The following is a 27,233-nucleotide window of genomic DNA, read 5'->3' as shown; positions in this document are numbered from 1 at the left end:
ACGACAATTAGACCGCAATCATTAGACCGAAAGCAGCAGACCGAACTCATTGTACTGAAAAGCACTTTATCGAAACCTCACTAGACCGAACAGCATTAGATCGAAATGGTACATAAATTAAAAAAGATTGCAGTAAATTATGCTAAGATTTTGAAGCACTGCAGAGAGAACAGAGTTTGAGCGAACTAAGAATAGAACAATATTTAGCTGGCGAACAACCACCCACAAGCCAGAAAAAATACAGAGATTCTGTTGACAGATTAAAACGCCTCGTCAGTAACTTTGATATTCATGGTAACATACTTAATTACTTAAGGGGGATTGCACATAACTTTAATTTTTAGTATTCAATTTTAGTACTGCACATAGTAAATAAAAAAATAAACCAAAAACAAATAAAAACAAAAAAATCGCACAACGTCCCTAAAGAAGTTTTCACTTCAAAAATAACCAAAAAACAAAGCAAAGAAAACAACGTCTTAACTATTTTTAGTACTGTTACCTTCCTTGTATACCGCAGGCCCTTTTATATAGCAGACTACCCTGTTATCATCCCAAAGCCGCGTTAGCGGTATAAAACGGTATATTATTATTATTTAATTTTGTATTGTACATAGTAAATAAAAAATAAACCAAAAACAACTAAAATCAAAAAAATAAACAAAAAACAAAGCAAAAATACAACCTTTAAACTTGCCAGTACTTTGTGCTGCCAGTCCTAAGCCTGGATAAATGGTGAACGGAGGTTGATGTTACTCTTGCTCAGATTACAATCCTGTTTGAGCACCCCGTATTATGTACCTAATGCTTTTCGGTCCCGTACTGTTCGGTCTAGTGAGGTTTCGGTAAAGTGCTTTTTGGTCTAATGAGTTCGGTCTACTGCTTTCGGTCTGATGATTTCGGCCTCTTTACAGTAAACCCCTCAAATGCACTGAAGGTGTCAATTCCACAGGATAATAATGTCCGTCGAAGACGAAATATCTTAAACAAACAATTTAAGAATCTTCCGCTTCTTTAGAAGTCTGTAGTGTCTGTATTCAGACGTTGGCTGTAATTATGTTTACAATTTCCTGAAACCTTTCTCTATTGGCTGCTGCGCGAAATAGTTCTTCTATTGTGGAACTATACCATTGTCTAATATTATGCAGCCATGAAAGTTTCTTTTGACTAATCCATCTCTCCCTTCACTTTTCCTTGTATTACAATAGCCACTTTACAGGATGCAAGTATATGCACAATTAATTGCACAATTTCTTGCCCAAGAACTTATGCAATAAGTTGCATTTAACTTTCTGCAATAAATTGATTACACGGTGCAAACAATTGCATAAACTGACATGAAATAGACAGAAACTTTGGAAAAATAGCATAAATTTTAGGTTATGTTGTTTTTATAAATTAAATGTAATTCTTTGAGTAGAGTTATCAGATATTAGATTAAAAATGTTAGATTATACCAATTAATACCTAATACAAAAGTATACCTATAATACATTATTCATTTACAAAAGGAAACAAGTTGTAAAAAATACAAATAGAAAACAGTTTTTTTAATTCCTATGTTGCATAATTAAAGTTATCCACCAGAATAATTGTTATCTGTGAAGCGTGAAATTGGTAAAAAGTTCCTCTAGTTCTGTTAAACATTGTGTTTAGTTTGAAATTTAGGATGACAGAATTTCATTGTAGTAAAAACAAACAATGTAGCCTTAAAAAGTTACTAAAAATATAACCAAATTGCAGAAAAAATTGCATGAAAAATAGGACATGTTCTATTTAGCTGCAACTTCTTGCACCAAGAAGTTGCTGCAAGAAGTTGCAGTTTTTCTGTGTAATTTTCGTATGACACGATGCAATTTCTATTGCTGCAAGAAATTGTGCAATTAATTGTGCAATTAGTTGCATCGTGTAAAGTGGCTATAAGGCGAAGTAGATGGTACCTATTTAAGTCCTCGAATTATAACGCCCAAATATTCTGTTTTTCTCCTCTTTTTGATGTTTTTTAGAAATATATAGAAACCCATGATATTTTTAGTAGCCGTCAATAGCACCACAATTCGAATGTTTATAATTTGTTAAGCATTTTGGTTTTTGATGTCCACGTAGGACAGCTCTGTAATAGGATAGACCACATATATTTCAGGACTTTCTGGCGAATATGCATCAACAAGTTTCACTTACTTAAAACTGATTTCGTGGTCATGAAAGCCTTACGTGATATTTCGATCCTGGTTGTTATATCTTCACCAGAGTCATAATTTAGCTGTCAATGTATTTAAAATGGTTGACCCGTTCTATCTCCTCTCCATTAAGAGAAAGCAGACCTTGATCTATATTCCAACTGCCATCCACTTTTTCTTTAAAATGTTAATTTCTCTCTGATAACTTCCTTCACTGATTAGATTTACTAATGTAATGTCTACAGATCTTGTAAATTCCATGTAAGAAAGCGTATCTGATATTATTAGTTACTTCTCAGTCTAGTCTTACTCCTTCTTGTTTGTCATCCAAAGCCTCCCTCACAATTTCTTCAGACTATAGATTAAAAATACTGAGTGACGCTGAGTGACAAAACACAACCATGTCGTACTCCAGGTTTGATTGGTTTTACAATACGACTAGGCTACTTGATTATAATATGAGTATTTTAGAAGTTATATCGTAGTGGTCAAGTCCTGCTACTTGCAGGCAATAGAAAAGTATATTTTGTTGTACTCAGTCGAATGTATTTTCGAAGGCGATAAAACAAACATAAATATTCCTTCGGAACTCATAAGTTTTTTGTAATAGAACGTGCATACAAAATAGCAGGGGCGGCCCGTCAGGGTAGGCAAGGTAGGCGCCGCCTAACCTCTTCAAATATACAATAATAAATTATTTATTAATATAAATTACTTATTTCAAAACTGTAATTTATAAATTTTGATACAATATCTAAATATCTAAAAATCTAAAATAAAACAAAGCTCCTTTTTAATTCATCTCCGAAGTTGTAATAATTATTGTACGCTCCCCGTAGCGTAGCACTACTACGACAGCTCTACCCCAGGGCAGGCGCTTTTAAAAGTAGCCGAACAGAATTGGCATTTGTCTCACTCTTTACGCTAAGCACAGCGCTGTATTGTCGCTTGCCTGGCTGTGGTGGCCTAGTGGCGAGCATTTCCAATAATATTTTCGGGCTATAGGTAGGCTAGATTTTTTTTAGCCTTTGACATTGTTTGTGCCGAGCTGCATCTCGGGACTGACAATTGCATGTTTTAGGATCCGGACTACCAATTCTGAAAAAAAAAACGAAAAGTTCAAATTTTGTCATGAAATTTGGTATGTGGGGTTAGAATAATATTTCTAACAATTTTTCCAAATAACATTTTGCGATATCTCTAACGCGAAACAAAATATTGAAAATTCGTTCTGTTTGTGAATTCGCAGTAGGCCGCGTTTAAAATTTAAATTTCAGTAGACTATCTAAAAAAATGTAAACCATCAAAGTGAATGACTGCAAAATTTCAAATCTGTATTTATTTTGATAGTCGAAATAAAAGGGTGTCTTCATCTTAAATGCGACACACTGTATACAGGGTCCCTAATAGCACACGACGTCCAATGGACGTCCAAAATAGGTCCATTTTTGGTCCTAACGTCCATGGACTATAAATGGACGTCCTTTGGACGTCCCATGTTGGACGTCCTTCGGAAGGAATAAATATGGACGTCCTTTGGACGTCCGACGTTGGACGTCCTTCGGACGGAATAAAAATGGACGTCCTTTGGACGTCCGACGTTGGACGTCCTTCGGAAGGAATAAATATGGACGTCCTTTGGACGTCCGACGTTGGACGTCCTTCGGACGGAATAAAAATGGACGTCCTTTGGACGTCCGACGTGGGACGTCCTTCGGAAGGAATAAATATGGACGTCCGACGTTGGACGTCCTTCGGACGGAATAAAAATGGACGTCCTTTGGACGTCCGACGTTGGACGTCCTTCGGAAGGAATAAATATGGACGTCCGACGTTGGACGTCCTTCGGAAGGAATAAATATGGACGTCCTTTGGACGTCCGACGTTGGACATTCTTCGGACGGAATAAAAATGGACGTCCGACGTTGGACGTCCTTCGGATGGAACAAATATGGACGTATATATACTGGACGAAATACGGACAATTCCCTAATAGCACACGACGTCATTTGGACGTCCAAAATAGGTCCATTTTTGGTCCTAACGTCCATGGACTATAAACGGACGTCCCATGTTGGACGTCCTTCGGAAGGAATAAATATGGACGTCCTTCGGACGGAATAAATATGGACGTCCTTTGGACGTCCGACTTTGGACGTCCATACTGGACGAAATACGGACGTTTTATGAACGCTTATATTGGACACATTATACCAATTACGAGATCAAATAGCAAAATAATTCAATAAAATATTAACTTGCGTTAACTTTACGTTAATGAAATACAGTCAAACCTGTCACTAACGGCCACTAAAATGAAAGAACTATTGGCCGATATAGAAAAGTGGTCGTTATTGCCAGTTTTTGTAGCCTAGATATACAGTACAACCTGTGTTACTGGCCACCTGTACTAACGGCCAGTTTAAAAATTCCCCAAACCAATTATATCTAGACTACAAAAACTGGCAATACCGGTCACCTTTCTATATCGGCCAATAGCTTTTTCATTTTTAGCGGCCGTTACTGACAGGTTTTACTGTAATTAGTGTGGGGAATTTTTAAACTGGCCGTTAGTACAGGTGGCCGGTGTTGGCAGGGGGCCGGTAACACAAGTTTTACTGTAGTTTAAATCGATTAGATCGAAAGATTAAATCTTAATTCAAAATTGTATATTAAATTATTACAATTATAAAACTATATAGTTTAATATCCAAAACATGTTTTGATTTCATGTAATGTAATGAAAATCTTATTTGTAAATTATTGGTTACAATTTTTAACAACAGGAAATATTCAAGAATAAATAAAATAAAAGTTTCCCCTAACAACAAAACATTCCAGGAATTCTACTATCAAAGTTCTATTCCGTGAACATCTGATTAAATTATGGCTGGAAAGTTACCACAAGATATTCTATGAAAAGAGTACAATGTCCTCCTGGAGGGGTAAAATTTTCCATACTCTAAAGAGAGGCCATTTACTATTCAATTTGCGTTCATTTTCAAATTTGCCGCGCGAGTATCTATGTAGCGTCGCGTGGTCATTGGTCATCAAGTCATCAATTATTTCATTTTCATCATAAGATAACCTAAAAATTTAGTAAAAATTTTGATTGGAAAAAAATGCATCGATAAGGGGGTGAAAAATGGAAATTAGTGGCTTTTTTTGCTATACTCAACTGTACTGTTTAGTATGCTAGTTTTGGCTATGGCTGGATCTCTTAAACAATTATGTAAGTATTATAAAATCCGTTTTCAATTTTCTTTATGAAACGAATCATTTATGCATGTATTACCTGTAAATATTTTGATTTTTAATTGTAAAGAATAGAAAAATTACCGTTCATTTTAATTTTTTTTAGAATCAGCTGAAAGTGGTCTACAAAAAACCAGATATAACCAAAATAAAGATATAAAAAGTGTATTGGCTAATTGGAAGAAACAACATTGTCCATGCATAATAAGTTATTACTTTATAAACAAATATTAATACCTAGGAATGGAACCTGGATATAATCATCAAGAAGATAGCAGGAATCCCGACAAACAACTTAAATAAGTACAAGAATATTGAGGAAATCCTCCTCGATACTACTGGGCAAACTAGAAGATTGAAGAGGACAAAGCCTTTTGAACTAGTTTGAGTGATAGGTGATAGTGAAAAGCAGAGCATAGTGCGTGATGTGGCTGTGTATGTTAGAATAGTGCATGATCTTGTTAGATTAGATAAGAGACGCTATCGGGTAAGCTCTTCATTTTAAGAAACATTAGTAATTTAGGTTAAATTAAAATTGCTCATTGGTCAGTTATGACCAGATTGCTTTTTTTATGTTTGGCAAAAAGGGCGTAAGTCAGAATTGCACATTGCTAATGTTTTGATGATTTCTGGACCAGCAAAAAACTGTTGTAGACGTAAACTGTATGTACCAATAAAAAGAGCCGATTTTTCTGGTCCAGAAATCATCAAAACATTATCGATGTGCATTTCTGACTTAAGCCCTTTTTCCCAAACATCAGAGAATTGTAATGTACAAATTCTCCTATCTGATTTTTCATGAATTTTGTAGGAGACGAAAAACCATTTTTAGGATCATCTCCTGCTTTCACATGTAAATTTTGACATGTCTTGTAGTAAATAGATAGTTGAATTTACTACAAAACATGTCAAAAAATATATGAAAACAGGAGGTAACCATAAAAAAGTTTTTAGTCTCTCTTACAAAACTCATGAAAAAACAAATCGGAGGTATGTCACATCAGTGACTATATCCAGGGAATGTCTAAAAAATATACTTTGATGTCCCAAGAACCAAATATAACCTTTATATATATACAGGGTGTAACAAAAATACAGGTCATAAATTTAATCACATATCCTGGGACCAAAAATAGTTTGATTGGACCTAACTTACCTTAGTACAAATGTGCACAAAAGAAAAGTTACAGCCCTTTGAAGTTATATATTAATAGCACCAAGGGCCTTAGAGGCCCATGGCTTGAAAAGTTTGTTTTTTCTTCATTTTCACGTTTCTTTATGTACTGAGATCTTCTCTGGCTTGATATGTGATTTTTCTCCATTCCTTCCTCTTATTCATTTTTCTTTTCTGACCCTGTAACACCATTCTTTCCAAATCTTTTTCGACCTCTTGCTTCCATCTATTTTCCGGTCTTCCTCTTCTCTTTCTTGAAGCTATAGTGTAGTTTAGTACCCTTTTCGGAGTCCTCGTTTTTGGCATCCTTTCAATGTGACCTCGTGATCTAAGTCTCTGTGCCTTTATCACTCATTTGAAGTTACAAAATGAAAAGTGATTTTTTCCAATGTATCGAAAACAATGTGCTTTTGTGCACGTTTCAATTTAATTATTATTGTAGTACCTACCATTTAAACAACGTTTTAAAAACTTTTTTGCCTCTTATTGCTTTTTCGAAAAGTCAATTTTTATCGAAATATTGTGAATATTTGTCAAATCCACCACATATTTGTATATGGTTAAGTACGATTATGGAGACTTGGTAATAATATGCAAACTTATTTATGCTTTACATTTTTAGGTATATTTTGAACCATATTAAAAAAGAAGCCAGACTCGATAAAACGTGCCTTATCGAAAAAATACAAAGAGGCAAAAAAGTTTTGAAAACACTCTGTTTAACTAATGGTACCTCAGTAATAGTTTAATTGGAACATACAACATTTGGGGGGTTTAAAGGAACAAAACCCCCATAAAATTTTTACGTGGACATATTAAAAAAGAAGTCGCAACTCGATAAAAACTGCCTTATCTGAAAAATACTAAGAAACAAAAATATTGAATTTAACTAATGGTACCACAATAATAAAATTGAATTGGAACATACACAAAAGTTTGGGAGGATTTAAGGGATCAAAACCCCCATAAAATTTTTATGGGGTGCACAAATTTCACCATAATTTTTCTTTAAGATATTCCTGCCATAATAATGCCACATGTCACATGTCCATTTTCAATAAAAAATCGCTAATAGTTTTCGATATAATCGAAAAAATCCATTTTTATTTTGTAATTTCAAAGGGCTGTAACTTTTTATGTGCATATTTGTACAAGGTAAGTTAGGTTCATTTGAACTATTTTTGGTCCCAGAATAATGTGATTTAATTTATGACCTGTATTTTTGTTACACCCTGTATATACAGCCCATTACGCACCACCTTAAAAATTGGGCATTTTTGATGTCTCGAATTTCCTAAACCTGTTGTTGCATCTAGGTGATTTTTTTTATAATATTCTAGCCTAGGCCCTAGAATATGTTACCTCCTTATGCTTGTCATGCACAGGGAGCTATACTGTAATATATATTATATCACATTACTATAGAGAGCGATATGATATAATATACATATATTACAGCATGACAAGCTTAAGGAGGTAACCTATAGCCTAGGCTATAATATTATAAAAACATCACTTAGATGGGACAACAGGTTTAGGAAATACGAGACATCAAATATACCCCATATTTAAGGTGGTGCGTTAATTTCTTGGAGAAGTGTATTGTAATTTAATGTAAATACTGTAATATCCAATAATTGTAATTTGATATAAGATGAAATATAAGTTCCTTAAAAAATATATTTTTTATTTCCCACAATACATTCTCCACAGGTCTAAATATCGTCGCTAGACGTCCACCGAATGACCTTCCAGGACGTTAGATGGATGTTCAGCAGCAAGACATTGGACCAAACTGGGACATCCTATGAATGCCCAAATGACGTCCACCGAACGTCCCCTCCGACGTTAGGTGGACCTCCATTGGACGTTTAACAACTTGGCCTTTGGACCAAAATTGGACGTCCTGTTAAGGTCCAATTCACGTCCCCTAGGACGTCCGATTAAGGTCCAATTCACGTCCCCTAGGACGTCCGATTAAGGTCCAATTTACGTCCGATTAAGGTACAATTTACGTCCGCTTAAGGTCCCATTTACGTCCGATTAAAGTCCAATTTACGTCCGATTAAGGTCCAATTTACGTCCGATTAAGGTCTAATTTACGTCCGATTAAGGTCCAATTTACGTCCGATTAAGGTCAAATTTACGTCCTATTAAGGTCCAATTTATGTCCGATTAAGGTCCAATTTAGGTCCGATTAAGGTCCAATTTACGTCCGATTAAGGTCCAATTTACGTCCCCTAGGACGTCCGATTAAGGTCCAATTTATGTCCGATTAAGGTCCAATTTACGTCCGATTAAGGTCCAATTTACGTCCCCTAGGACGTCCGATTAAGGTCCAATTTGCGTCCGATTAAGTTCCAATATACGTCCCCTCGGACCTTAGATGGACGTCCAATGGACGTTCGGTAGCGCGACATTTGGACCAAAATAGGACGTATAAAGGACGTTCCTCGGACGAAAACGGACGTCCAAAGGACGTCCCTAAAGTCCGTGAAGGACGTCCAATGGACGTCCATTGGACGTCCTTGTGCTATTAGGGGTGTTTGGTAAAGAATGGGCCATAGCTTAACACTAGATTCCTGAGGTTAAAATATGGCGATTTGAGCTAACTTACCTTAGTACGAAAGTTGATAATAACCGAAATACAGGGTGTCAAAGTTAAAACTTTTATTTTATTTATTCTTGAATAGTTCCTAACAGACATGGGATAATAACACAAAATTTGATAAGCGGGGATTTTTGGGACGAGAAATCTAAATTCGCCACCAAAAATGATGTATTATCCAGAGGGCGCCACATACGCCTTTAAGCGCTCATTTAATAGGTTCAATTTTTTACTACCCACTCCACATACTTTTTAAATAAAAAATTTATTCTGTTAATATTTTTACTTAAAAAAGGTTTACTACATTCATCTCGCTAAACTCAACCGTTTTCGAGATAAACGCATTTTAAATCTGCGAGGCAACATAATTTTTTGTATAATATCATTGTAGTTACACCCGAAAAATAACTTAAAATTATAAAAATTTACAAAAATGTATCTCAAATTTCTTCAAATGGAGTTTGTGATGCAATGACATAATTAAATATGAAAACTGGCACTATTATGGTTTCAAGTTTATTTTTCGGGTCTAACGACAATGATATGCAAAAATTATGTTGTATCGCAGACTTAAAATGCGTTTACCTCGAAAACAGATGAGATGAATGTAGTATACCTTTTTTAAGTAAAAATATTAAGAGAATAAAAATGTTGATTCAAAAACTACGTGGCGTGGGAGATAAAAAATTGAACGTATTAAATGAGCGCTGAAAGACGTATGTAGCGCCCTCTGGGCAAATTTAGATTTCTCATCCCAAAAAACCCCCGCTTACCAAATTTCGTGTTGTTATCCCATGTCTGTAAGGAAATATTCAAGAATAAATAAAATAAAAGTTTAACTTTGACACCCTGTAGTTCGGTTATTATCAACTTTGGTACTAAGGTAAGTTAGCTTAAATCGACCAATTTTAAGCTCAGGAATGTACGGTTAAGTTCTGGCCCATTCTTTACCAAACACCCTGGACCTATCTAGGTATGTAATTAGGTACAATATTATACACTACATATACAGGGTGTCACAAAAATACAGGTCATAAATGAAATCACATATTCTGGGACCAAAAATAGTTCGAATGAACCTAACTTACCTTAGTACTAATATGCACATAAAAAAAGTTACAGGCCTTGGAAGTTACAAAATGAAAACCGATTTTTTCGAATATATCGAAAACTATTAGAGATTTTTTATTAAAAATGGACGTGGGGCATTTTTATGTCAGCAACATCTTAAAACAAAATTATAGTGGAATTTGTGCACCCCATAAATATTTTATGGGGGTTTTGTTCCCTTAAACCCCCCAAACTTTTGTGTACGTTCCAATTAAATTATTATTGTGGTACCGTTAGTTAAATTCAATATTTTTAAAACTTTTTTGGCTCTTAGTATTTTTTCGATAAGACAGTTTTTATCGAGTTGCGGCTTCTTTTTAATATGTTTACATAAAAATTTTATGGGGGTTTTGTTCCTTTAAACCCCCCAAATGTTTGTGTACGTTCCAATTAAACTATTACTGCGATACCATTAGTTAAACACAGTGTTTTTAAAACTTTTTTGCCTCTATGTATTTTTCTGATAAGGTACCTTTTATCGAGATGTGGCTTCTTTTTAATATTGTTCAAAACATACCTAAAACTGTAAATCATAAATAAATTTTCATTACAAATATGTGGTGGATTTGACAAATATTCAAAATATCTCGATAAAAACTCGACTTTTCGAAAAAGTACTAAGAGGCAAAAAAGTTTTTAAAACATTGTGTTTAACCAAAGGTACTACAATCATAATTAAATTGGAACCAATTAAGGTATCCAACAACATAGGACAGTCTCTATCTAACACCAAAGATATTATCAACTATATGAATCGTAGTGGTGTTTACAAACTACAATGTTCTGACTGTGATGCCACCTACATAGGAAGAACTTGTAGATCACTTGCTTCTCGCTCTCTTGAACACATCAGAAGAGAGAATACCTCTACATTCTCACAACATCTCAAAGAGAAAAATCATACTCTTCTACACAATATCCCCCAAAGAGACTTTCTGAAGTTGGACTTGTACGAGGACCTGGAAATAGTCAGAGAAAAACAAAAAAGCCCAAATTGTGTCAACCGCCATGTTTCGTTTAACCGGGACTTCCATCCACTTCATCGACAACTTTTTTCTTAACTTCTTTTTAATCACAATAGTACTTTTCACCTGTTTATTACTCTATCGCTTTCACATAGCCACATTTACAGTTGATTTGACACAATTCATAATGATTTTCTGTCCTTATTCACCTCTATCCATAAACCACTATCACTATCCAATTATATACACACAAACCAATAGCTGCTATCATCACCCACATACATAACTTTTCATCACTAAATTTTCATCAATAATTTAATTATATCCACCCCATATAATCATATTGCAATTAAATTTAATAGTCTCACTACTCTTTCTGGGTCCCGTTCATGTTACATTTTAATTATATTCTCATAAATTTATAACACCACTCCTCTCCCCTATGTTAGCTATCTCATATATTGGTCTGTTTTGTCGAACCCTTAGAGTTCCAGGCGATATGCAGGGATCTTGAGAAATGGTGGCATGTATCTTAGCTTGTATTATATATCCCTCCCAGATCAGAAAACAGTTCTACACCTTTGTCACCCACACAGTGATTTTTATGGTACTTCCACATACTATAACAACTTCCAATTATTCTAATATAATTGATAACTTTTAAATAAACACACAACTGCTTTTCTAAGCCCTAGATATCACATATAAAGGGTTTGATAACGTTTATTAAGTTGTCTGTATTATGTGTAATGTGGTTTGCCTACTTCCTCCATTACAATATTTTAACATTTACATAAAGTCTATTTCCATTTTTACAGACTATCTACCACAGTGGGAACGACTGTTTTTATTGTTATTAATTTAACAAATTTTACAATAAATACCACAAAACAACAGGGAAATTATAACTTCCTGTGGAACTGTCATTCTTGTCATGTCACCATTCAGAATTTCCGTTATCAAAATCACTTGCTTCCATACAGTCATGATGTGAACTTGTCAGATAGAGCTCATTGGTACCTCGGGCGAAAAACATTGGATATCTTAATCATCCATGTTATAATTCACATCTTAGTCATATGTTCCGATGACGGATCAATTGTAAAGGGTTTTTACCCTGCTATTTTTACTTTGGTGGCTTGCATGTAGATTCTAAGTGAGTATAACCTATAAAATTTTTTTTTAACCTTAGTCAACATTTCAAATACTTTGCATCATTTTATCTGGTTGTACACATTTTAGGATTGCACTGATGATGATCGGTCAACCGATTGAAAACTAGTTCTGTCTTTGATGTAGCCCTGTATAGGGATTTTAACAAATATACCTTTTATAAAGGATTTTATGTAAATTGGAACGTACACAAAAGTTTGGGGAGGGGGGGTTTAAAGGAACAAAACCCCCATAAAATTTTTATGGGATGTCTAAATTTCACTATAATCTTTTCTTAAGATACTACTGCCATAAGAATGCCACATGTCCATTTTCAATAAAATATCTCAAATAGTTTTCGATATATTGGAAAAAATCGATTTTTATTTTGTAACCTCAAAGGGCTGTAACTTTTTTTATGTGCACATTTGTACTAAGGTAAGTTAGGTTCAATCGAACTATTTTTGGTCCCAGAATATGTGATTAAATTTATGACCTGTATTTTTGTTACACCCTGTTTATGTGTCTCCTACCCGTATACTGAGGTCACGAGCCGCCACTGCATAGTGACTCCCTAGTTATTAGACCATTTCTAAATCCAAACTGCTTATTACCCATTCTACTTTTGCAGAGAAGGAATACTCAGTTTTGTAGAATTCGTAAAGGTATCTTACGTGTGTGGCTCATCAAACTGATTAGTATAAAATCACTGCATAGAAATAGTGACTTCAATCAATCATCTGGTATTTTGCCTTCGTTGCAAATTTTATAAAAGAAATTAGTTAAGTAGGTAATGTATTCCTCATCCAAATGTTTAAGCAGCACAGCAGGGATTTGACCTAGTCCATGTGCTTTATTATTTTTGGCTTGCTCTATTCCTTTTATGACTTCCGATTTCAGTATACTGGTACCTCTGTCTAACTGGTTGTCATAGGTAGTATGTGTAAGTGTATGTAGCATTTTCTCGAGAAGCAACGTCAAAAATTTGTCAGCATAGTCAATTCCGTAATCTATCTTTACAAAAAAACCAATTGTCACTGCAGCCGTCATATTCACGTTTATCTGTTTTTTGTCATAAAATAGTCTATTAAAAAATGATTTTACAGCTTTACTTTCTTTCTTTTGACAATTTTATTGACTATCACCCTATCTAGTGCTACAATTTATACTGTTAATTCCAACATATGATCTTCTGTATTATTTCTAGGTCCAAAGCTTAGTGACCTATATTATATCGGTTCATGTCCTCTTTTAGATTGATGAGATATTGTAAATTATGTATTATACATATTGCATTCCCTTGTACACACTGTATAATATATTTTTATATATTGTGGCACACAAAAAGTAGCAAACGGAATTCCTCAACTCAAAGGAGTAGTATATTCGTATATTTATGTAGGTGTTGAATGTATAAAACTTCATAAATTTGTCATACACTTCCAGACGAATACATCTGAAGTATCGCCTTTGCTTCCCCTTTTTAGCGATCTCCTAAATGGCCGTTTCCCTATTATGCATGACGTTATTGTTATGAAAATCCTCGCCCTCGTCCTCATACCCTGTGCCCTATTAGACCAGGCTATATCGTCGCCCCGTTAGGTAAATTATTCCGATTAGTTTTTTTTCCAAAACTCTAAGAACAATCGCTAACGCCCCTTGGTACATCCAGAATGACGCAATACATAGAGATCTTTAGGTACTATCAGTCTCCGAAGAGTGCAAAAAATCTTCTGAACAATATCAAATTAGATTGCGGGTACATCCTAACACCCTGGCACACAATCTTCTCAACAACCAACAAGCGAAGAGATTGAAGCGATATGATCCCTTGGACCTACCTAACCGATCCTGACAGAGCCAACAGCAGAGGAAGCTACGCCTTCAACAGCTTCCAGTCATTGTGTTCTGTGCCAGTTTTAGTTTTCGTGCTCGCGTTTCAGTGTATGTGCGCATCTCACCGGTAAGAAAGCTAATGTGTGTGTCGTGATGCTTTGGTCACTGGACCTTACATCTCCCTGTCATTGTAAAGACAAACAATTTTACTTATTGTTTTCATTGTAAAACAGATTGTAAAAAATCTTGAATGTTAATAAAAAAAATCGTTTTTTTCACAAACTTACTCAAAAAGAGGTCCCTATAACAAATCCACAGGGTGCCGGGAGGTTCTGCGGTCGTAAAATTGTTTAAACAATTTTTTAAACAAATTCAAAGAATCAATTTTTTCACTTTGTACTATTTTTTTTAGATTCTTTGGGTCAGCGGTTCTCAACCGTTTTGAGTGATGTACCACCTACAGTTATTTTTTTTATTTTGGGTACCACCTATATTTTTAAATTGTATTATCAATACTTACTAAGTACCTACTACTATTTTAATTGTTTCTGTGTTTTGTGTACCACCGCCAATAATGATATGTACCACCAGTGGTACATGTACCACATATTGAGAACCTCTGCTTTGGGTCATTATGAGCAAAAAAGGTCTCTTGTGATTTTTCTCTAAAATTGATTGTTGTCGAGTTATACGCGATTTAAAATTTGAAAAACGCGAAAATAGCTATGTTCAAGACTTATAACTCGGTAAATAGTCATTTATGTAATAAGTCAGTAAAGTGATTTTTTTATCGAACGAGTCAGATATTATGAGAAGAGCGAGCGAGGTGAGTCTTTACTGACGTGGTGTATACAAAATTTGATCGCCAACATAATTGGTTTTTGCACTTTTGGATTATTGGTTTCAACACTTACTTGTAATTTACAATTTAAGAACTTTTTAAATGTTAGACGTAATAATAATTTCATGACAGTGGTGACAGATGCCTTTACAAGATGGCCGCTTCTGATTTTTAATCGATAATTATCAATATTGAATAATTACTAAATCGGTAAAGTTTTAATTTATTTTATATGAATATAATTACAAAATACTACAGAATTTCACTTTTTGACATAAATTTACTTAATAATATCGCAAATTTTTTAAAATATTTTTAATAATCAAAGTAAATAAATGTTGAGTTCATTCAAATAACCCTTACACTCCCGAAACAATGTACGTTGACATATAAAGTCGTTCAGTCTATGTTTCAATTTATATGGGAACAACGAGATATACTATTTTTTTTTCAGAATTTTGCTCTGTCACTTTGACAGATTTTATTGATACTCACGATTGTGTTTCCCAGGAGTATATGCATGACATGCACAAATGTGTGACTGACACATTTGTGAGTATTGGGAGTGTATGACTACTCCCCCTAAAAAACAAAACAAATAAATTACAACATTTTACAACCTTTATTAGTAATATTAAGTACACATATTGTCATTTATTACAAATGTTAATAACTAGTATATTTTTAACACATTATTTTTTGTGAAAGTTAAAAAAACAATTTTGATTTTTGCTCATACAGAGATAAACTTTACATTTGCTGCATGAAACTCTTGACCTACTCTTACAGGATTCCAATCTGCAACATAAAGGATTTTTTAGATCTTCCAAGACAGGCCAGTGATTAAAACCATCATATCTTTTGTCAGTGCAAGGTAAAGGTGACGGTCTCATTTTCTTTGGACGAGGGTCTTCGTGTTCATCTTCTGTGTCCCCGTTTTCTGTATTTGGACTTTTCGATTCCACATAACAAATAATCTGCTAGTTTTAAGCGAAAGGATAATAAATCTTTAATATCTTTTGATTTGTATTTGGTTACTTCGGCAGTCGCGACGGTATTCCATCCAACTGTTAACAATAGCTAAATCAAATAGATGTAGGATTACCTTCAATGCCCATTTGCGAATTTTGAAGAAAGTTCTATAACACTCCATCATCTGATCGCAGATATCAACTACACCCATCTTTTCGTTGTAAATTTTAATTATGTTTGGACATGGAACCTCTACACGACTAGCACTAGCTTTATCTCATCGTTTGACTAAATGTGTGGGTTTTTGGCCAAAAGCCGTAGATGCCATTAAAACGGATTTATTATCTTTCCAGTTAGTGATACATATCTTCTGATCACTGCTAACAACCTGCTCAGAATCGCCTCTTTTCATCTGATTATCTGTTTTAAATGTAAATGCTTTAAAACGATTGTTCATAATAGTTCCTGTGCCATGTATTTGTAGCTCAGATAATTTGAGCAACAAAGGTATCGTCGAAAAATATCTGTCGAAGAATACAAAGCTATTAACCGGTAACGTTTCCACTAGCCTAAGGATGACTGATGGTCCGAGTCCCAGTTCTATATTTCTTAAATTGGTACTTGTTCCTTGATATATTTCAAAATCTAGGACAGTACCATCACTTTTTGATAAAACGAAATTTTTTAAACCCACAGGTCTTGGTTTATTTTTTACATATTGCCGAAAAGCACATCGACCAAGAAACAGAATCATGTGTTCGTCTATTGAGAATGCAGCTTCAGATTCTCTCTTTAATTCCCGACATCGGCTTCTGACTAAATCGATCATTGGCTGAACTCTCCACAGACGATTATTTTTTTAATTTCTTCTGTTACCGTGCATACATCCACAATATGAAGATTGACTCTCAAGAGGTACAACCTATCTCTTGGAATTGCATCCTCAATTACAGGAAGTTTAAAGCGACTGCTCCAATATAAATGAATTCGAGGGAATTTTAAACAACCCGTCACTGCATGGATCCCAAAAATTTTTTTTATTTCTTCAGGGGTTACTTTGGGTTTAAGTTCCCTTCCGTGTTTTTGTAAATAAAATTGTGCAGTACGCTCTGCAAACATTTGAAAAAATGAGTTTCCTAAATACTTTTCAAAGTAACACCATTGTGCTAAAACTTCAGTGGGATCTGGAAGTATTGTTTCGGGTATATTTTCATTTTTAAATGGATTAGTTCTACCCCAATTTAGCATTGATGATTTTTGGAGATTTTGTACAGTACTGGGAACTGCGGAATCATTTTCGTCTCCACTTTCATCAGATTTATCACTTTCTTCAATCTCATCAACTTGTACAGACAAATTCTCCTCTTCAGACGGTATCCAATCGTCATCATCATCTCCGAGTTCAATTTCCAAATCGGAATCAATTTCATCCAGCAGTTCGTAGATTTCATCTGGATGAGCAGCCAGTCTCGCCATGTCAACTTTTCTAGTTGTTCCTGAAAAAGAAACCCTTGTTACCAGTTTTGTTCACTGAATCATTATTTATTTTTTTTTGCATTGTTACACCATTTACTCCCGGCCCACATAAACGTGAAACACTTCAAAACTTACATTGACACCGCTCACTCCTAGCCCTCACAAACGTGTTGTTCTTCAAAAACGTTTGTGGATTTGTAACCTCAAATTAGTATTGAATAATTTTGTCTAAATAGGTAAACATCAGAGCCGCCGCTAACAGTTTGATCGCCCGCGTGCAATTCCAATTATGCCGCCCCCTCTTCAACTATAACTATATGGACTGGACTTTCACAAAGACCCTTAGTTTTCTTACATACATACATATTATGCTTTTTGCTGTGGGTTTTAAAGAGCCGCTTGAATTGACATGAAATTTGGTACACACATAGCTAACAATGCTAATATGTCAAAGAAAAAAGGGATATAGTGCCGATGTTGCCTGGAGGTGGGTTTTCAGCCCTTCTCGGAGGTGAAAAAACATCAGTTCAAAATAAGTCCGCCATTGGGTAAACTGATTAATTCTAAGCAACTTTTGTTCTAAGTAAAAGCTTTTCCAGTTATTTGCGAGTGAATGTTCATTTTTCAACAAGAAAAACATGTTCTTCGACGGATTTACACAAATAACTCAAAAAGTAATTATTTTTTCGAAAAAATATTCATACCAAAAATATAGCTTAGAAAAATGTGAAAAAAAATGGTGTATATACTGAGTCTGTAGACCCAGTAGAAGCAGAGTTACAGCTAATGAAAAGTAGGTTGTTATCAGTCAAATTTCAAATTAAATATTTCAATGAGTTGTGGTTTATTTTTTGACAAATTTGACGAATAAGATATTACTTTTCATTAGCTACAACAACTCTGCTTCTGGTAGGTCTACAATACAGGCTTCATATATAGGTACACCATTTTTTTAAGTTTTTTATAAGCTATATTTTTGCTAAGAATATTTTTTTGGATAATATACTTACTTTTTGAGTTATTTACCATGAACTGTTGAATAGGAACGCATTTTTGTTTGTTGAAACATGAACATATTCACTCGCAAATAACTCGAAGAGTATTGTTTTGTAAAAAAAGCCCATAAAACAAAAGTTCTTTAGAATTGTCCATTTTATCCAATTACGGACTTATTTTGAAGGTATGTTTTTTCACCCTCTAGAAGGTGTGAAACCGCGAAACTCACTTTCAGAAAAAAAATCACGCATCGGCACAATATCACTTTTTTCTTGGACATGTTAGCTATGTGTATGCCAATATGCCAAATTTCATGTCAATCCCAGTGGTTCTTCAAAATTTGGAGCAAAAACCGAGTAAATGGACCATAATATTAGTTCAGAGAAATAAGGAAAAAAATATCCTGTTGGTGACACAACCCCCTCCAGGCCGAAACTAAATTTTTTGAGTAGTATTGACATGTATAATAATAACCTATATGTTTCCTGCAGCCGATTTTGATAATATAGGTACATAGTGTTATAAACAAATGAAGATCAAAAAACGGTAAATTTTCGCTTTTTTCGTCTATTACTAAAAAAATAGGCATTTTGGACGAGTTTGAGAGTAAGAAACTCATAAACCGTATAAAAAATTTCAATATGGCGTTCGCTTAATATGTCTATCCTTACCTATTGGTTGCTTAGAAAATTGCAAAATAAATCATAAATTTTGAGTTTTTATAAATATTCATAACTTATGTAAAAAATTAACTTAGAACCTTCTTATTACACCGAATGCTGAGACTTATGGTGCTTAATTTATACCCTAAATTTCAAAGCAATTGGTCAAATAGTTTAAAAGTTATTTAATTTGTTTATCCCAAATTATTTTTTTTTGCAACACTGTAAGTCAAAAAATAATGAAATTACAGTTATACTTTGGATAGTTTATGAAAGAAGAAAATTTACAGTATTAATTTAATTAAAAAAAGATACAAAAAATATTTATAAATATGCCAAAATTATTTTGCAAAAACATGTAAATTAAAAAAATGGGGGGGCTAACTTTGTCCCTAATTGTCCTAGGACAGTTGTTTTTCTTTCTAAATGTGTATAAAAATTCAGTCTTTCTAAATATGAAAAAATAATTTTTCTACGGGTAGCGGTTAAAAAGTTATTCTAATTGTTTATAAGTAAGCAAAAAATGTTTTTGCAAAATAATTTAACACTGTTTAAAATTATTTTGTCATTTATTTTAAATCAAGGTAATAGTATAGGTAAATGTTCTTCTTTCATAAACTGTCCGAAGTATTATTGTAGCCTCATAATTTTCTGACTTGTAGTGTTGCAAAAAAATTAATTTGGGAAAAACAAATTAAATAACTTTAAATAACAAGAGACAAGAAATATCAGCATTCCGTGTAATAAGATGGTTCTAAGTTAATTTTTACATAAGTTATGAATATTTATAAAAACTGAAAATTTATGATTTATTTTGCAATTTTCTAAGCAACCAATAAGGATAGACATATTCAGCGAACGCCATATTGAAGTTTTTTATACGATTTATGAGTTTCTTACTCTCAAATTTGTTTAAAGTGCTTAAATTTTTGGTAATAGACGAAAAAGCGAGAATTTAGCGTTTTTTGATCTTAATTTGTTTATAACTATGTATATCATCAAAATCAGCTGCAGGAAACATATAGGTTAATAATGTTGATGTCCATACTACTCAAAAAATTTGGTTTCGGCCTGGAGGGGGATGTGTCACGAGAAAAATCTTATTTGTCTGGACTATTAGACAAGGCGGAAACGGCGGGTTCGTTGGGAAAAATATTCCCATGAGATATTTTTGCATAATCACATTCGTGAGACGTCCCAGAATAAGGTTCAACAAGTCGCCCACGAGAAAAGTGGGCCAATTTTTTTTAACAATTTTTTTTTAATCAAATTGCAAAAAATCAATATTTTTGGCCCGGACTAATTTTTTTTAGGTTTTTTGGACCATTCTGGACAAAAAAGGTCTCTTATAATTTTTCTCTAAAGTTGATCTTTTTCGAGTTATAAGCAAGTTAAAATTTGAAAAACGCGAAAATGGCCATTTTTAAGACTTAATAACTCGGTCAAAAATTATTATTTTGAAAGTCAGAAAGTGACTAAATCAAAGTTTAAAGTCGCCGCTACATGATCCTGAAGAAATCTGTGTCATTAATTTACTATAAGCTGTTATTTTTAATTAATAACAATGAGTGGCTAGATCGTATTGACGCTGCTGTAAATGTGAGTGCGAGTAAGATGCACAATTGGACTGCTGGAATGGCTTCTCTCTCGCACTCAGCATTTACAGCCCCGCACACGTGCATGGCGCTTATTATTATTTCTTAAAAATAACAGCTTAGTAATAAAATAATGACAAAAATTTCTTCAGGATCTTGTAGGGGGGGCTTTAAACTTTGATTTAGTCATATATTGACTTTCATAATAATAACTTTTAACCGAGTTATTAAGCCTTGAAAATCGCCATTTTTCGTTTTTTTTTCAATTTTAAATTGCTTATAAGTCGAAAACGATCAACTTTAGAGAAAAATTATAAGAGACTTTTTTGTCCAGAATGGTCCAAAAAATTAAAGAAAAAATTGTTCAGGCCAAAAATATTGATTCTTGAAATTTGATAAAAAAAATTGTAAAAAAAATTGGCCCACTTTTCACATGGGCGACTTCTTGAACCTTATTCTGGGATGTCTCACGAATGTGATTATGCAAAAAAATCTCATGGGAATATTTTTCCCTTCGAACCCGCCGTTTTCGCCTTGTCTATATATCTATGATTCGAAATTGTGAGGTTTTGCAATATTTTACCGTGAGTGAATGGACTAATATTATATTCTTAAATAGTACAAATTGTTACAAAATTATTTAAATGTTTGCTTGTTTTGAAAATATGTACATTGAAAAAAGTGCCAATTTTTTTATAATTAAAATTTGAAAAATAAAATAACTCAATAATTTTATTATTAAAAAATGTTTTTGATCAAAACGATTTAAACGATAAAAAGAAAAACAGCTTTAAAATTTAATAAATTTGCTTTAGTTTTAACTTCGCGAATAATTTGCTTTATCAAAATGGATTTTATTTCGGTTAATGTAATTGAGGGGTGTAAAGTATTACATTTTTGACCTAATAAAAAATTTTAAAACTACATTAGTGATTTTATAAAACGCTTCCCTTACCACTGACCACTGTAAGATCCTTCAGTTTGATCTTTGATCGATGAATGAAGCTTCAGCTGCTTTAACACAATCACTCAATTCACAATCACAAAGAATTTTGTCTTTTTTAGAAATTTATAATTTACACTCTCATTCCGTATTCGTATCGTAATCGTAATACATTAACTTGATGCTTACTTGGTGGAAGTAATAGTAATCACGAAGCCACTCAAATAATGAAAATGAATGACCTAACAGAAAAACAGTTTAGGGACAAAAAGACAAGCTCAGCATCAATTAATAAAGCGATAAAAAAGTGTTTCATAGTAAATGAAATATAATATTCCCAAAGTTCTCGAAATTTATTACCTAAACAAATATGAGTAGGTATACATTAAGATAAAGTTAAGTGCTTGCTCTTTTGTTTATATCGCTGGTTCTGAATACATAGTTATATTTTTATGTTCAAACGTGCATATTCAGCTGGAATGAAATCGGACTAATAACTTACATCGACAGACTTTTGTAAATAAGGGATTATATTTCCAGTTAGTAATTCCTCTGACTCTATATTTAGTATATAAAAGAAATATACAAGATTTGATGTAAAAAGAAAAGTAGTAATTTTGCTCTCTGTCGTTAATTGTTATAAATATTTGTTTGATTTCTGATTTGGCGCCCCCCAGGACATGGCGCCCTTGTGCGGTGCACTCCTTGCACGCCCGCTTACGGCGGGCCTGGTAAACATACACAATTTGTGACGACTATCCACCAAAATAAATATTTTAAAACAAATAAAAATGTGTTCTTACGTCTAGAAGCCATATTAACACACTTGACAAAAAGTCGTTACCATTCACTGAACAATATCATACGGATCTAAGCAAATTTTCGGTAATCTCCCACGACAATATGATAGACACGTGCACCCACTATCGTGTCGTAGAGGAGCAATTGGTGCAAAATGATATTTTAAACCTAATGTCACTTATAAATAAGACGCTCACAATTGTGAGTGTATGAAGCATAAGGGATAAATAATTCGATTACTGCCATTGACTACTTTACATTCAATCTCGGTTAATTTGATTAATAATCGCGGCAGGTAAAGTAAACTTCTTCTTTAGTACAATACAGTGTTACTTAACTGCCGCAAATGAGGGCAAATGAGTACAATAATGAATGACTTAAGCGACGGTTGGCGATAAAAATTATTACTATGAAAGGCAGAAAATCAAAGTTTAAAGCCCCTACAGGATCCTGAAGTAATTTGTGTCATTAATTTATTGCTAAACTGTTATTTTTAATTGAAAAGATGCACCATTCCGGCAGTCCAATGGTACATCTTACTCGCACTCACATTGACGGCCACCTCAATACGCTGTTAGCGCTCATTGTTATTAATTAAAAATAACATCTTAGTAATGAATTAATGACACAAATTTCCTCAGGCTCATGTAGGATTGGCTTTAAACTTTGATCTAATCACTTTATGACTTTCATAATAATAATTTTTAGCCGTTATTAATTTTTAAAAAAAAGCCATTTTCGCGTCTTTCAAATTTTAAATCGCGTATAACTCGACAACAATCAATTTTAGAGAAAAATTACAAGAGACCTTTTTTACTTATAATGCCAAAGAATCTAAAAAAAATGAAACGAAATGAAAAAATTGATTTTTTAAATTTGTTTAAAAAAATTGTTTAAATAATTTTCCGACCGCGGCACCTCCCGGCTCCCTGTAGATTTGTTATAAGGACCCATTTTTGAGTAAGTTTGTGCAAAAAAAACGAATCGGAATAATTTACCTAACGGGGGCGACGGTACAACCTGGTCTATATGAAACTGTATTGTTGACACAACGCAACATGAACACCTGTCCTGCGGTATTCATCTTTTATTCCAACACTTAATTACGTTTATATTTTCTGCTCTCAGACTCAGATGTAACACAAAGTAAAAGAGACTTTAAGTAGGTATGTCACTTTCAGCTTCAGGTAAATTTTACGAGGACCAATTTTTTAGTAAAACATGACCTCTTCAAACGGCTATAATTTTCCAAACGAAGCGGAGAAACCGTTTCAAAGATAATAGGAATTATGAAGCAAAAGCAGACATGTAACAACATTACTTTATTGTTATTGATGTTGTACAAAATTTAGTAGGTCTAGAAAATATGTGACAACTAAAAGAATATTTAAAAAATTAATGAATTGAAAAGAAAAGTAGTTGAAAAGTCCTTAAAAATATTTAATTCCTAGCTGAGGCTTTCGGCATAAAAAGATAAATCTTTAGAGCTATTTAATATAATGCTTGATATAAATAATATTTACATGTATGTAATAGTGTTTTAAAGTTACGTAAGATTTTAAAAAATACCACTAGAAGAGAGAGATCCCATCGTTCAAAAAAAAATCTTAATCAAATTAAAAAAAAATTAGAATTTCTTTAAAAAATAGCAGAAAAACATATTCAAAGGTTTGGTTATGATAAGGGTCAATTGCGAGGTATACGGATTTGTGGTTGATTACGAGAAAGCGTTTGATCGAGTACAGTACGCCAAGGTGATGGAAATACTGAAACAACAAGAATTAACAATGAAGATCTGAAAATAATTAAAAACCTTTACTGGAATTAGAGCGCAAATCTTAAAGTTGAAGGTGAACACTCAGAATATATGTGAAGATCATGCGTGGAGTGAGACAAGGCTGCATTTTGTCTCCAATGTTCAACTACACCGGCACCAGAATTTTAATTTTAATTGTTTTCAAAATTTTCATACAGAATAAAGTTTTCACATGTGGTATTTTTAATATAGTACATTATGTAGTTTTATTGCATACCTAATATTGCCATACAGTACACATTCCTCATTTTTCAAAAAGGGGGCAACTCAAAAATTGTCTAGAGGAATTTTTATCACTAGAGCAATGCCAAAACAAGAATAGTATATTGTGCAACAAGTGCAGAAATGTACTAATTTCTCACAAGTTTGAAAAGTTGCGGTACGAACGCAAGCGAGTGCCGCAATTCAAACGAGTGAGAAATTACCTTTCTGCACGTGTTACACATTATACTTTTTCTACAACCACAGTTTTTGCTAAAAATAAAAATCACAATTTCCAGACGAAGATTTAATATAATAATAAATTATGTATAAATTTTAAACTGTATTTAATTAATACTAATCAATTTAAATCCCTTATACCCAAACAACTTACGCAGAAATCAGTAAAACAATTAATGCACTGGTTTAATTTGTTTGAATTTAAACTATTTTTAATAAAGTTTTGCAAAATAATGTCACATTTGACGTTATATTTATGCAGTCACGGATTTTCATCAGACCTCCTTCATTCGACGTACATATCTTGCTGAGGTTGGTTAATTGATAATTTTAAAATTAAGAATAAAATTATAAAATAAAACAGTTATAACATCCATAATTTAATTTCTATTCGATAATTAAGTATAATAATTGTCTTACAGGTTGTATATTTGTCTAAATTTTAACCACAGATGTAAACAGAATATATAACGCTACTCAGAATGAGATAGTCATTTGTAAAATACCAAATGTAAAGTTAAACAATAATGTGTTAAAGTAGCGAATTTTGCAGATTTCTCGGACATGAGTTAAATTGGTTCTTTTTGAAAAGCACTATCAAATCTAATATCTTAAATACAGTGGAACCCCGTTAACTCGGATTAATCGGGACCGCGGCCGATCTGGGTTATCAAAAATCCGGGTTAGCCGGAGAATATGGTAAAAATTAATAAAATATGGTATGCTTACAAATAAACTCCGTTATAATTGTCACACAGACACTGGTAAACCACGTTCGCATTCCACACAAAACCACACATACAAAGCGTCGTCAAGAGTCTCATTCTTAGCTTTATTAGCTTTGCACCGATTGTCCAAACTGTCTTTTGTTATCATTTTGAAAAAGAATTCTTCGATTTTAGTTCTATTTTTCTTCCAATCCGATACTGTAGATGTACCGAAACCGTATAATGCTGCAAGATTCACCTTTATCAATTCCACTTAATACTTCTAGTTTCTTTTCCATTGTCACTACAACATTTTTACGTTTTGTTGCCCTTATAACACAAAATCTGAATAGATTTACGAACGATTACAGAACGGAAGCGAACAATATGACTTTACTACACACAATACCGTCTCTGATGTTATGTTATTTAATAACAGTGATGACTAAGACCATTGTTAAAAAAAAGAATTTTAATAGTCTTTTCTAAACAATGCTAAGACAGTTTCAAATAAATAAAGGATTACAGGTGCCTGTTGTTTTCGATAACACGACAATGAATGTGGTGTGCCATGAGTCATTTTTACTATGGTATATGTAGTTCAAATTACACAAATACCCATTATCTCTCAAATATTATATTACATAGAGTTGGAATAATCTCGTGAACCTTGAAAATGCGTATAACCGAAATAAAATGAAGCCAAAAACATACGACTATTTTATTTGCTGCGAATTGCGCGACAGGGTCCCATCTGCACCCTGATATTTTCAGTAATGTCGGATTCAATCGTTTCGTTCGTATATTGACGTCACCAAATGAATGAATTAGGTTCACGAGATTTTGTAACAGCAATACATTTTTATTGTTGAAATGTTTGTCTGATAAAAATCGGTCCGGGTTAGCCGGAGTTCCGTGTTACCGGGGGCCGACTTATCGGGGTTCCACTGTAAAACCATTTCATCTAAACATGTTATAATTATATTTATGATTTTATTGTGGAATGTAATGTACTGTGCAGAAAATAACTTTCCGGCACAGAAACGTCACTTTTCTGCACAGTAATATCATAAATCTTATACTGTGAGAAAATCTCAACTTTGTTAACATAAAACTGTGCAGAATAGTGCACTTTGAATAGTGGTTGTAGAAAAATGATGCAAATTATTTAAAAGTCATGCAATATAGGATTAACTGGAATGATTATATTGTGTATATTAAAATTGGCTGAAGGTCAAGACAGACTTCAGTTTCTTGTCCTCTTCTTGATGTGCTTATCCATGATGAATGTTGGCGATCATCATGGCAAACTTTATCTTATCTGCAGCAGGCGGAATAGCTGCACAGATGTTGTGTTGAACCAGACTCTGAGATTATTTAACCAGAATGTTCTTCTTCTTCCTGGACCTCGCTATCCAAATATTTTTTCTTGCAAGATGGCTTGTAGTAGTTCATGTCTGGATTCATTTCGCATAATGTGTCCGAAATATTTTATCTTTCGATATTTGATGGTGATCAGTACCTCCAGCTTCTTCTTCATTCTTCTGAGAACCTCCTTATTTATGATTCAGCCGCCAATAAGCGTGATAGGATTTTAAGTATTCTCCCATACAGCCACATCTCAAATGGCTACCACAAATGACAGAAAAGACGTAGCATCGCAGCATTCTTACTTTTATGCCAATATAGATGTTGTGGCTTTT

General features: G+C 33.5%; 1 protein-coding gene across 2 annotated transcripts in view; it reads left to right on the top strand.

Annotated features, from left to right (window-relative positions):
- LOC114343996 (lachesin-like) overlaps window positions 1–27,233 on the top strand; it is a 455,602-nt gene that overhangs the window by 221,084 nt on the left and 207,285 nt on the right. The gene's annotated exons all lie outside the window — the stretch shown is intronic.

Source organism: Diabrotica virgifera, chromosome 10, assembly GCF_917563875.1.
Source record: "Diabrotica virgifera virgifera chromosome 10, PGI_DIABVI_V3a".
Lineage (NCBI taxonomy): Eukaryota > Metazoa > Arthropoda > Insecta > Coleoptera > Chrysomelidae > Diabrotica > Diabrotica virgifera.
Note: the sequence above shows the minus strand (reverse complement) of the source record. Positions and strands in the feature narration are given on the sequence as shown.